Source organism: Callithrix jacchus, chromosome 18 (assembly GCF_049354715.1).
Source record: "Callithrix jacchus isolate 240 chromosome 18, calJac240_pri, whole genome shotgun sequence".
Lineage (NCBI taxonomy): Eukaryota > Metazoa > Chordata > Mammalia > Primates > Cebidae > Callithrix > Callithrix jacchus.
Genome location: NC_133519.1, coordinates 41,490,127 through 41,503,590, shown reverse-complemented (window position 1 = coordinate 41,503,590; position 13,464 = coordinate 41,490,127). Strand labels below are relative to the sequence as shown.

The following is a 13,464-nucleotide window of genomic DNA, read 5'->3' as shown; positions in this document are numbered from 1 at the left end:
AAAAGAATCTAGTTTTGTATGAATTGAGATGTTTGTGAGAGCCAGCCAAGGGAAAGATGTCAAGCAGATAATTAGATTTCTGAGACTGGGGCTCAGAGGAGAGGTCTGCAAGGTACTATAAATTTGGGAGATGTCAGCAGACAGATGGTATTTTAAATCATGTGACTGCACCTTAAATAGTCTCCAGCATTTAGGAGGGGCTTAGGCTTTGCTGTGTGGTCCTGACTGTTTCACCCTGTGGTTTGGGTGAGGAGAAGTGCTTAGGCTCCAGATGGCTTCTTGAGGGACTATGGGGACCCAGGTGGTGGATCACTGATCCCCTGAGAGCTGCCGCTGTTCAGGCTGTAGACTGTTTGTCTGATGATCTATGGGAGCTCTCAGCTGGGGACAGCAGTGGGGACAGGCACAACTTTGGAGGAGCAGGAGTAGGATTGGGGAGTAATCTGCCCAGCTGGAGGAGGATCATTCTAGATGAAAAGAAGATGCCTAGCCCTAGAGTTTCAATTGTCCCTCGTCAAGGCTGCAGGTGCAGTACAAGATAATGAAGAAGTAGAGCACGAGGCCCCCATATCCAGGTCTGACAGCCTGGGCCCACACTCCCGAACATGTTCTCCCTTAAAGGACATCACAGTCAGATGATGCAATCTCTCACATTTGCAACCCTTATAAATCCAGAAACCCACATAGTTCAGTCTCGGAGGGGTGTCACATTCGGGAAAGTCAGTTCAATCTTTGCTTATAATTTAAAAGGAATTCCATCTATACTGTGAAGGATATTAAAGGCATCCCAATATCTAGTCCAGAGAACACATCTATAATCACAGCACTTTGGGAGGCAAAGGTTGGAGGATCACCTGAGCCCAGGAGTCTGAAACAAGCCCAGGTAGCAAAGTGAGACCCTGTCTCTACAAAAAAAAAAAAAAAAAAAATCAAAAAATTAGTTGAATGTGGTAGAACATGTCTGGGGCTCCAGTTATTCAGGAAGCTGAGGTGGGAGGTTCACTTGAGCCCAGGAGGTCGAGGCTGCAGTGAGCTGTGATCACACCACTGCACTAAAGCCTGGGTGACAAATCAAGACCCTGTCTGAAAACAAAACAAAACAAAAACCAAAAAACATCTAGTCCAAGTAACATTAATCAAAATTTTTGTTTGTTTGTTTATTTGTTTGCTTTCTGAGATGGAGTCTCACTCTGTTGCCCAGGCTGGAGTACAGTGGCACAATCTTGCCATCTCAGCCTCCCTGGTTTAAGTCATTCTTCTGCCTCAGCCTCCAGAGCAGCTGGGATTGCAGGCATGTGCCGCCACACCCAGCTATGTTTTGTATTTTCAGTAGAGATGGGGTTTCACCATCTTGGCCAGGCTGGTCTCAAACTCCTGACCTCAAGTGATCCACCAGTCTTGGCCTCCCAAAGTGCTGGAATTACAGATGTAAGCCATCACGCTCAGCCAAATATTTCTGTTTCCATTCAAATACCTTACCGACTAAAGCTACTCTGGCACTACCTTTCTCTCTCACTTAAATAAATCTCTCCTACCCTAGCCTCTCTCTGGTCCTGCTTTTCTTTCTCTCTTAGACCTTTATTATGTATACAGTTTGGCCTCCATGTACATAATAAAGGAAAGAGAAAAGGAAAAATGGAAGTAATTCATCCTTTTTGCATATGGGAAAAGACATTTATGAAACTAAGTTGAAATTAAAAGATTCTGTCTGGTGGGATGAAAAAAATGGGATTTTTCGATTCAGCACATACATGTAGGTGGAATTACACTTCTATAATCTAATTGTGACCGCCCCTAAATCTTGCAGTGTTGTTCTTATTAACTCAATTTTGTAGACAGAAACCTAAGGTTCAGGTATGAGGCGATCTACCCCAAGCCACGTAACTTTAAAAAGACAGAAAGCCCGGGTACAGTGGCTCACACCTGTAATCCCAGCACTTTAGGAAGCTGATGTGGGTGCATCAGGAGGTCAGGAGTTCAAGACCAGCCTGGCCAACATGGTGACACCCTGTCTCTACTAAAAATACAAAAATTAGCCAGGTGTAGTGGCAGGTGCCTGTAATCCCAGCTACTTGGAAGACTGAGGCAGGAGAATCGCTTGAACCTGGGAGGCAGAGGTTGCAGTAAGCCAGGATCGCATCACTGTACTCCAGCCTGTGCAACAGAGCAAGACTGTCTAAAAAAAAAGGAGGGGGGTCAGAGAAAGGACTAGAACTGCTTGCCAGCACAAAGGTGGCTGAGAAATGAAATCTGCCAGTGAAAGAAATAAAAAGAAAGAGATGGCTTCTCTCTTTCCTCTCCTCTTTTTTCACTCCTCTGTTCACCAATCTCCCCTCTTTCCCTTTTGGCAACAGCAGGACAGAGGCAGTTCCACTCTATGGTAAGGAAAGAAACAGAGAAACTATGACCTCCCTGGCTCCTAGTTTCCTTATCTGTCAAATGAAGAGGTTAGAATAGATGGGTTTAGATCAACTTCTGTGAATGTTGGTGTAACCCACGTAAAACATAGCTGCCTCATGACCCAGTCCTAACATCATGATGTACTCAGAGAAACAACTGTTGGGTCTCCAGAAATGTAATTCATAAAGAAATTTTATTTTATGTTTAAGATGGAGTTTCGCTCTGTCGCCCAGGCTGGAGTACAGTGGTGCAATCTTGGCTCACTGCAACCTCTGCCACCCGGGTTCAAGCGATTCTTGTGCCTCAGCCTCCCGAGTAGCTGGGACTACAGGCACCTGCCACCACACCTGACTCATTTGTTGTATTTTCAGTAGAGATGAGGGTTTCACTATGTTCCAGGCTGGTCTTGAACTCCTGACTTCAGGTAATCCACTTACCTTGGCCTCCCAAAATGCTAAGGATTACAGGGTCAGCCACTGCACCTGGCCAGAAATTTTAATCTCTGCTAAAATCTCTCAAAGAATACCAAAAGGGTGTTCAACTCAAACTACAGCAGCACTTCAAAAACTTTATCTTTTTCTGTATGTTTCAGAAATACTTTCAGAAATTGCCTCTGAAATACTAGTACCTCTCTCATCCCTAAAAATTCTCTCTAAGCCCAGAAGGTTCTCATCTTGCTTCTCCTCTCATCTCACCCTCAGGATCTATTTATTTCTCCTTCATGAGGAACTCAGAGTTACTTTTTAGAGAAAATAAATTCACCTGGTCTGGTTTCTCTCGATTCCCTATTTTCCCTTTATCCTAGTTCAGCCAGAGAGACAGTGGCTGTCCCAGAATTCCGCTTCATGAGCAGAGAAAGGGAGAGGCTGAATACCGGTAAATAAATGACTTTCCTACCATAATAAGTCCAGAAAAATGGGAATTAGAGGATGGGAACTGCAGATGCTCAAAGACACAGAAGATCATGGAAAAGTCCCTCCCAGGGTCAACTTAGGTTGCATCCCATTCTCAGCCCCACAGCTATGGAAGTTCCCTAGTTGCTGACTCTTGTCAGATGGAGGAGGATTATGCTGCTGATTTCCCTGCTGGGGACTCATAGAATGGTGGAAGCCAAAAAGTCGAGAGAGAGAGAGAGAGAGAGAGAGAGAGAGAGAGAGAGAGAGAGAGAGAGAGAGAGAGAGAGAGAGAGATTGGAAGGGGGGCAGAAGAAGGAAGGAGGGAAGAAACTGTAATAAAGTAAAATTTCCATGCCACAAAACAAATAGCACTCGAAGATGTGTCTTCTCAGCAGGGCAGTTTACCTCTATAGAAGAGTGTGGGATGCAGGGACGGAGCAATGATGGCCACCGCAGGCTGGACAAGAGGGGAAGGGGCACTTATGCCTGATGGGACGTAGTCCCTACTGCTATGTTGTCCCCTATTGGCTAGGGTTAGCCCACACAAGCTAGACTAATCCCGATTGGCTATTTAAGAAAAAAAAATAGTAGGGGTCCGAGCTGGACTGGCAGGGTGTGTGTTTTGGTGGGAAGGATGGTTACCGGCATGTCAGAGCAGGTAGATCAGGTAGCCAGGGGTGATCAGGTGACCAGGATGAGTCAGGATGGAGCCTAGGGGGGAAGGGGAGCAGATGTGAACTGATTAGAACCGGTGGAGAAGGTTGTTTACTAGAATTATAAGGAAGTTAAACTTTAAAGAATTAAAGAATAAGGGAGCTGAACATACTAACATACTGATTCTTTGAAGAGAAACCTAGGGTTCACTATCACAAAACCAAGGATGGTACTGTCACCATGGCAAGTGGAAGCTGAAGGCAGCCCTGGCCTTGGTGTACAGAGGCGCTGCTGGGAAGGGGAGGATGACCCTGAGATACTCTTGAAGAGTGTCCCAACCTGCTCATGATTCTCCTGCTGCTTCTGAGAGAGCTGGCTCGACCTCGGGAGCTTCAGGGCCATTCTTGGGTTTACTAAATGGTTGCATATATCATCTCACTTAAACTTTACAACTGCTTGGAGATGTAGGTACTGTGCTGAACTGAACTGTTTAGAAGTCATTCTCTGGTGTGTTTATAAGTCATTATCCGGTGTGTTTGTAAGTCTGACTGGTGTGTAAACACCTCAGGGCAGGACTTTCATTTTCTCAATTCTTGTATTCCTGGTACTCAGCACAGGTACATAGCAGATGCTCGACGTTGGCGGAATGGAAGTAACCAGAGCAGATATTTTTGGGTGAGTCAGCTAGAGTCCTGAGCCTCTGGGGGTTTCCAGTGCAGTCAGGACCAGAGCTCAGCAATCTTGACTTCTGCTGCAGCACAGTTATGGGCAGTGTGTGTGGGGGGTATGGGGCATGCACATGCCTGTGTCCCCGCAAGGTGGTACCATTGCAGTGAGGAGAATGCAGCGGCTCGGAGTCCCTGTGTGATTGCCATTTCTGCCCTTATAAGCAAGTCCTTAACTTCTCATCTGTAAATTGTGCTTAATGATATCACCCCCAGTAGAACTGATGTGATGATTCAATAAATGATAACAAAATGGTGATTGTAAAAATCCATAGCTGGCCTGTACTTCTTTGCCTTTGGCTCTTTCCTGCCCCAGGCTCTCAGGCCCCAAACCTCTGCTCCTGCATTGGAATTTAGGGAGTTCTGCAAAGGCAGAAGCAGAAGTCAGCAGTTTGGGACTTGTTTGGTATGTGTCTCTACAAGCCCTCAGCAGATGGAGCCCGTGGCCTCTGGCTCAAGGCAGGAAGGACTGAAGGATTTTCCCAGGGAGAACACGGTTGTACAATGATTCTGTCCTGGCTTCCTAAACCCCCACTTCTCAGTTCTGTGACTCTCTGTCCTCAGAAATTCCTCCCCCATCGTCCTGTTTGGGGAGTTTCCTTTCTCAAGGTGAACACAGTGAATCTCTCTCTGGTTTTGGAAATCCAAAACTGGCTGGGAAAAAATCTTTGCAGAGCTGCACTGGCTTCCAAGCACAGAACTAAAGATCAGTCATTCCTCGCTGCCTGTGGGCCATCACCTCCTCAGTCCCCCTCCTCCAGTCCCAAAAACAGAGCCCCATTTCCTCATCCAGCCTGGACTTTTTCTCTGACAGATTGTGGTCTGTGGACAGGCAAGAGGACTTCAGGCCAGGGTCCGGAAGGCCTAGTAGCACAAAAATAAGAGGAGGTCTTAGGATCCAGGACTCAGGCCATGTCACAGGAACCCCAGGGCCTGCTGGGGAGGTGAGGCAGAGACTTCACTAGCTCAGGCCTGGTGTCTGGGAGTCGAAGCTCAGTTTCCCACTGTGTCAGTGGAACTCAGAGCTTCCATAGAGCCATGAGCTTTCCTCTGCCCTTAGAATAACTAGTTATAAAGGCCATAGAACAGTGCCCAGCACGTAATAGACACTCGGACATTTCGGCTATGACAACGCCATTAACCCTGTATTGTGTTTGTCTACTTGTGTGTTTGTCTCTCAGACTGGGTGCTCCAGCTGCGATTCTACTGCTTGGCATAGAATCCAGCTCACAGTGGAGGCTAATTTAAACATTTCTTTTCCTTTTAGATACTTGTCTAGAATCTGAATAGCTCCTGGCATTAATCTGGGTAGAAGCCTTTCCTTCTACTAATGACAAAAGCGTTGGGGTTAATAGACTTGAGCAGGGGTCCATGAATCCATTTCCAACCCTTGGGGTTATTTTAGGCCATCTCTAGGCCTTCACTTCTGGTTAAATAAAATGAGAGAGAAACATAGTCAATTCTAAAAGTCTTCTCTTCTTCCAAAGACTGGCAAGAGGTGACTTGATTGTAGGTGATGAGGGAGGGGGTAAGAGAGTGCATACAAATCCATGGGTCGTGGCCAGGCACAGTGGCTTATGCCTGTAATCCCAGCACTTTGGGAGGCTCAGGAGGAGGATAGCTGGAGCCCAGGAGTTCCAAACCAGCCTGGGCAGAATGGTGGTGAGACCTCATCTCCACACACAAAAACATTTATTTTAAATAAGCTGAACGTGTTGGCACATGTCTGAATCCCAGCTACTTGAGAGGCTGAGGCAAGAGGATCACTTGAGCCAGGAAACAGCCACTGTACTTCAGCCTGGGCGACAGACCCTGTCTCAAAAAAAAAAAAAAAAAATCCATGGGTCAGGCTCAGGATATGGTGGGGGATGTGGGGTGAGATGGGGGTGCAGTGAAGCCGAGCCTATTTTCTGGGATAAAAGGGCTGACCAACCAGGCCCACGCCACCCTGTGGCTGCTACTTTGAGATACGACCTGATGGCTCCTATTGAAAGGATCTACTCCATTTTGATACAGGTTACTGGAATTCCCACTTTAGAGTCATTCCTTTGGGGAGAGGCACTGGGGGCTCTTATTAATATGTATGTGGATCAGGTAACATTTACCAAATACACACAGGTCTAGTGATTCATAGTGTCAGATTACTAGGTGACATGTAGCTGAGGGCCTGGGGGATGGAGGTCTGGAACACAGGCAGCCAAGGATGCTGAATTAGAGTCATGTGGGACCAGAGGCCTGCATGAGGACTCAGTGCTGCTGGGGGAAGACCTCAACTTCTGTAAGAGGAAAGAAGGGGAATCAGGCCAGGCGCACTGGCTCGCGCCTGTAATCCCAGCACTTTGGGAGTCTGAGGTGGTCAGATCACAAGGTCAGGAGATGGAAACCATCCTGGCCAACATGGTGAAACCCCGTCTCTACTAAAAATAGAAAAATTAGCCGGGCTTGGTGGCGTGTGCCTGTAGTCCCAGATACTCAGGAGGCTGAGGCAGGAGAATCAGTTGAACCTGGGAGGTGAGGTGGAGGCTGCAGTGAGCCGAGATCATGCCATTGCACTCCAGCCTGGGTGACAGAGCAAGACACTGTCTCAAAAAAAGAAAAAGGGGGAATCAGATAAAGGGTTATTTCTAATGAATCTTACCTAGTATATAATATTCCCTATGGCAGGCTCTGCTTATGTTCACTTACCCAATGAATCAATGTTTGCTGAGTATCAACAATATAGAAGGTGCCCTGGTAAGTGCTGTGGGGGTGGAGCTGAGGAAGGCATCAGGCTGGATGAGACACAGTGCCTGCCCTCCAGTGCGCAAGCAAAGCACTCAGTCCCTCAGGCCCCCATGCCTGGCCAGCGCAGGGGCCTGAGGTGCCTGGGGGGCTGGCCAGTCCTGTGTCTGGAACTGGTACTGCAGCAGCGCAGGAAGAAATCCAAGGCTACTGTTTGGCTTAGCATCTGATCTCCACAGACATGAAAGAGAAATGGGTCAGAAAGAATGTGTGTGGGGGGTGAGGGGGCACGGATTTGCTCTCTTTTCAACCTGGAAAGCCTGCAGGGGACAGAGGGGCCAGCCCTCTCCTCTTAACTCCCCACCCCACAGAGCAGCCATTGATCTCAGAGAGGAGTCGGGGACAAAAGACCCTGGGTGACACACTGAGCCTTGCCACCCTCTCCCCCTTCATTGTTCACATGGCTCTCTGTGACCTGTGCCGAAATGAATTCCAGATTCCAGGGAGGAAGTCCCCGGGAACTGGAGCACTCAGGGTCAGTGGGGACTCTGGTCCTGTGATGTCACCTCCATTCCCGAGGAGAGCGTGCCTTGCTGCCTCAAACACCCTGATGTGCAGAGGATGTCAGGGATGGGCAGAAGCTGAGCGCAAGAAGAGAAATCCTGGCTGACCCCTCTCCCAGGGTGGGTGTTTTATTTCTAGTAATTAAGGAGAAAAAGCTCTAAGAATCAAAAATTAAAGACTTGTGTTAGTCTAAATGTGGTGGTATTTTAGTTCATGGGCTTCTCATATTTTAAAAGCAGTTTGGATATGATGTCTTTAATTTGGATTGAATTACACACACACACACACACACACACACACTCTTGATCTCTGTGGACTGCTGCTTCTAAAGGAATCCAAGACTTGTTATTGCACATGTTACTGACATGTGTGATGCATTTTTGAGTGTTCACCAATGTGGAAATAATTCGTCGGTGGTGAACTTAGTGCTATTCTTTATTTTGTTAAAACAATTGAGATATAAATGGACCCTTTAAAAACATGTATGGAAGTATTTTATTCCTACCCATGTGTCTACCCCGAGCGATCTCAGAATCAGCTACGGACACCCATCTCGGTGTGACAGACGGCCTGGTGAATATTCGCCTCTATTTTTTCCCCACAGTTTTGTTGAGATAGACCAATGATCAGAATGACAAGAGAAAAAATATAACTGGTTTAATATTAAGATGAGGTGTTAAACTTTTGATTTTTGAAATCTGCATGAGCTGTTAGAAACTTACATTCACAAAACTAGCATATACGAAATATACAACCTTTTCTCCCATAGGTTACTGCACTTGTATGAAAGAATTCTTAGGTTTGTTTGCTTGTTTGTTTATGTGTGTGTTTGTTTTTAAAGATGGAGTCTCACTCTGTTGCCCAGGCCTGAGTGCACTGGCGCCATCATAGTTCACTGGAGCCTGAAATTCCTGGGCTCAAGGAAGCCTCCTGCCTCAGCCTCCTGAGTAGCTGAGATTATATGTATGAGCCCCCACGTCCAGTGGATTCTCATCTTTAAGGTGCTTGCACTTTTACACATGTGAACACTGTAGTTCAGCAAAAGGCTGTGCACACCATGAGTGCTCGTTGAGTATTGTCAAATGTCTAGTTAATAAGGAGGAGCTAGAAACAGAGAACCACCATAGCCAAGGCTGTTCTGCCCCTGTCCTGGTTATGCCTTCCAGTTTAACCCAACAAACAGTAATTGAGCATCAGCTGGATGCCAGCCACTGAACAAGATGTTGAGGATGCAAAGAAGAATAAAGCACAGGCCTAACCTGGAGATGCTCCCAGGAAAATGGGATCAAACCTATTACAGCGACATGTATGAACTTGCGGAAGGATGGATCAATTCCAGCTATGAAAGTCATGTTAGGTGGCATAGGAGGTTGATTTTGAAGGGTTGGCAGCGGTTACCAAGGTAGGGAAGGGCATTTGAGGCAGAAGGAACACGAGTGAAGGCATATGTTGCGGGGGGGATAGGACATCCAGAAGGTTCAGGAGAGAGCTGCAGGGCTCAGATTTAAAGAGCTCTCTAGGGCCAGATGTGATAGCTCATGGCCGTAATCCTAGCACTTTGGGAGGCCAAGGTGGGCAGATCACCTGAGGTTAGGAGTTCAAGACTAGCCTGGTCAACATGGCGCAACTCTGTCTCTACTAAAAAAATACAAAAATTAGTCAGATGTGGTAGCACATGCCTGTAGTCCCAACTACTCTGGAGGCTGTGGCAGGAGAATCACTTGAACCCAGGAGGTGGAAGTTGCAGTGAGCCGAGATCACGCCACTACACTCCAGCCTGGGCAACAGAGTCAGACTCTGTCTAAAAAAATTAATTAATTAAAAAAATAAAGAACCCTCTATATATGCTCTGCTTGGGAGTTTGGATCTTATCCTACAGGCAAATATTTACACTAACTTTGAAGGCATGTAAGAGAGTGAATGGGCACCTCTGGAAACGGGCACAAGGTTCCACACGACAGACACTGAAGACTGCTTCCGTTGTTCATCTGCAATTGCTGTTGGCAGAGCCTGTCTCACAAACATGGTGCAAAGCTGTTGCTCAGCAAAAGCCACCCTGTTCTCGGTGGCTGTGACAAATCCCAGCTGCAGCTGGGGCCCTTGAAATCAGAGATTTCTGCTTCAAGATCTTTCTTCCAGCCTTCCTCTTCAGGGTGGCCATTGGTAATAATTAGTATTGATTAATATGTACTGTTATTGATGGATTTTAAAAGGTGTATTTCCCATTGGCCGAGTGCGGTGGCTCATGCCTGTAATTCCTGTGCTTTGGGAGGCCAAGACAGGCAGATCACTTGAGGCCAGGAGTTTGAGACCAGCCTGGCCAACACGGTGAACCCCATCTCTACTAAAAATACAAAGATTAGCCAGGCGTGGTGATATGTGCCTGTAATCCCAGCTAACAGAAATGCTGAGGCAGAGGCACGAGAATCGCCTGCACCCAGGAGGCAGAGGTTGCAGTCAGCCAAGATCACACCACTGAACTCCAGCCTGGGCAAAAGAGCGAGACTCCATCTCAAAATTTAAAAAAAAGGTATATTTCACAAAAAGTAATGCTTAAAAATGAAAATATCCAAACATCTAACGGAAGTGTCAGGAATATTATGTGTCTATTAAACATTAATTTTCTTTTTTGCTTGCTAACCAAATACCCGTTTATCCATGCCTAAGGAAAGAAAATCTAACTGGTTGACCCAAATACCCTGAAGCCAGGTACCTCTCTCTCTTCAGGGGTAATTACTCATGTCACAGCCTATTGATTGTTCGGAGATGTGTGATCTCAGGCATGCTGGATTCTTCAGAGTTGTCCTGCTTTAAAGCACAGGTATTTTAATAACCTTACAAGAAGTGGTTCTTTGTTCTTTGGTATTCCATGGTATGCTTATAAGCTTCTGAATTTGTCCTGGTTAAATAGAAGACCAGGATGTGTGTGTTGGGGGAGCAGGGGATGGGGGTTGCGGACTGGCAGTGGGAGAGAGACATTAGGGAGATTGAGTGTTCCATGACAACCCCACCAATGAAAACTAGAATTGGGCTTCACTGGAAAAGACACTGGTTGGGGAAGTATTGGAGAATAATAGGCCTGAATAATTACAAGAGAATGAAAAGAGAGAAAGAGAGAATAGTAGCTAATAATGAAGCAATGTTGTTACTGAACCTGCTGGCATACGTGGTTGAACCTGTCCAGGTGTGCTCTTATTTAGTGACTTAGCTCACTTGATCCTCACAGCAATCCCGGAGAGGGATGCTATCATCATCCCACCTTATAGGTGAAGAAACTGAGACTTAAGAAGGTATCCAGAGTCACAGGCTGGAAAGTATTAGAGTCAGGATTTGAACCCAGATATCGTGGGGGAATCCTTGGAAGATCCTATTGAGCAGGCCCAGACTTTTAGTCCATTTACCAAACATTCATACTTTCTTCAAATGAAAAAAGATGAGTTTGACAAACTGTCACTAATATGTCCTTTTTCAAGGAAATGCACACCGAAGTATTTAGGAATAAAAAGGCAATTACTGTTAAATAGTTTTAAAAGTAATAAAATAAATATACAGTGGGCAAAACAAATAAAGTAAATGTGGTAAGATATTATCTGGGAGATTGGTATGTGGGAGTTCTTTGTACCATTCCTGCAGCTTGTCGAAAAATCTGAAACTGCCAGGGGTGGTGACTCATGCCTACTGTAATCCCAGCTACTTGGGAGGCCGAGGCAGGAGGAGCCCTTGAGCTCAGGAATTTGAGACCAGCCTGGGAAACATTCTGAGACCTCATTTCAAAAAAAAAAATTTTTTTTAATAAAAAAAATTACAAAAGAAACCCCAAACCTGTGACTAATGTGCCCTACCAAAAAAAAAAAAAAACCAAGATTCTCTTCTACTTCATATTATGCTTATAAATTTTTTAATCTGCCATGGTGCATTAGTCTGTTTTCACAGTGCCGATAAAGACATAACTGAGACTGGGCAATTAACAAGAGAAATAGGTTTAATGGACTTATGGTTCCATGTGGCTGGGGAGGTCTCACAATCATGGTGGAAGGCAAAGAGGAGCAAGCAGCATCTTACATGGATGGCAGCAGGTTAAAAGAGAGCATGTGCAGGGAAACCCCACCTTATAATACCATCAGATCTCGTGAGACTTATTTGCTATCATGAGAACAGCACAGGAAAGACCTGCCCCCATGATTCAATTACCTCCCACCAGGTCCCTCCCACAACACCTGGGAATTCAAGATGAGATTTGGATGGGGACACAGCCAAACCATATCACATGGTTACACTGCGCAGAACACCAGGGTGTGTGTGTGTGTGTGTGTGTGTGTGTGTGTGTGTGGTGAACTACGCAACTCTTTTCTTAACTCTGTTCTGAGAAGAAGCCCACTTCTTGGATCCTGTGCAAGAAAAGTGAATCAGTAACTAGATTTCACGGTGGCCATTAATCATTCAGGTTGTAAAGCAGACCCCTGAGAAGCGGTAGGCAGGTCCTGTGGGGGAGCTTGACTGGGGACAGTCCTCTTTGTCCATCCCTGCCATTTACTCTTTCAGAAGAAAAACATCCTTCCCAGTGCCAAGACCCCAGTGCAATTAGCTTTACCTAATTATTACCTAATACTGTTTTGAATCTAGAAAATAAAAGACTGCTGAAAAATCCTTTTATTGCTTCTTGTCTGAATTATTCCCTCCCAGTTTTTTTTTTTTTTTTTTTTTTTTTTTTATAAAGAACCAGTTAATTAATTAGGGCCTGTAAGGAGAAAAAGGCTTTCTTGATCTTTGGCCAAGAATTCCCCAAATCGCTCAGTCTGCTTGTTCCAAAATCCTGTGCTCTTAATGACTGGGCACAGAAACCATTAATTCTGTCAGGTCAGGGGGAGTTTTGAAGCTTCAGTACCTGACACCTTAGACTGGAATTTGGTTTGTCAAAGCAAACTGAAGGGAGTGGATAGAAAAGGAAGAAGGCAGTTGAGCAGGAGCTGGTTCTAGACCATGGTGCCTCACTCAAGCCACGAAGGGCGAGCAGGTGCCTTACAACCTGTGTGGGTAGCTGGGAAATCCCTTTGTCATTCAGGGCATTTGTCATATGCTATTTGACTTGGTCACCTTTTCCAATAACAGTCCCTTGTGCTAAAAGGGGTGGAAAAACAGACTCTAAAATCCCAATGCCCTTGTTTTTGTTTTCTTCTCTTGGGGCCATACTTCTTCCACCTGCATTAGCATTATGAGCTTCTAGTTTCCCTTGAAAACAGAGGCCTTGTTTATGTATCTAGAACAGGATTTTTCAACCCTGGCATGGCTGGCAGACTGGACCAGATGACTCTTTGTTGTGGGGCTGTCCTGTGTATTACAGGACGCTTAGCAAGATCCCTGGCTTCTGCCAACTAGATGACAGTAGCATTTTCTTCTTACAATTGTGAGAACAAAAATGTCTCCAGACATTGCCCAATGTCCCCTGGGGGAGGATCAGCCTTGGTCGAGAATGATTGATCTAGAACCTTTTTAGGAATAGGGAT

At 45.8% G+C, this 13,464-nt stretch overlaps 1 protein-coding gene across 1 annotated transcript in view; it reads left to right on the top strand.

Annotated features, from left to right (window-relative positions):
- Positions 1-13,464, top strand: part of NMNAT2 (nicotinamide nucleotide adenylyltransferase 2) — a 171,935-nt gene that overhangs the window by 95,439 nt on the left and 63,032 nt on the right. The gene's annotated exons all lie outside the window — the stretch shown is intronic.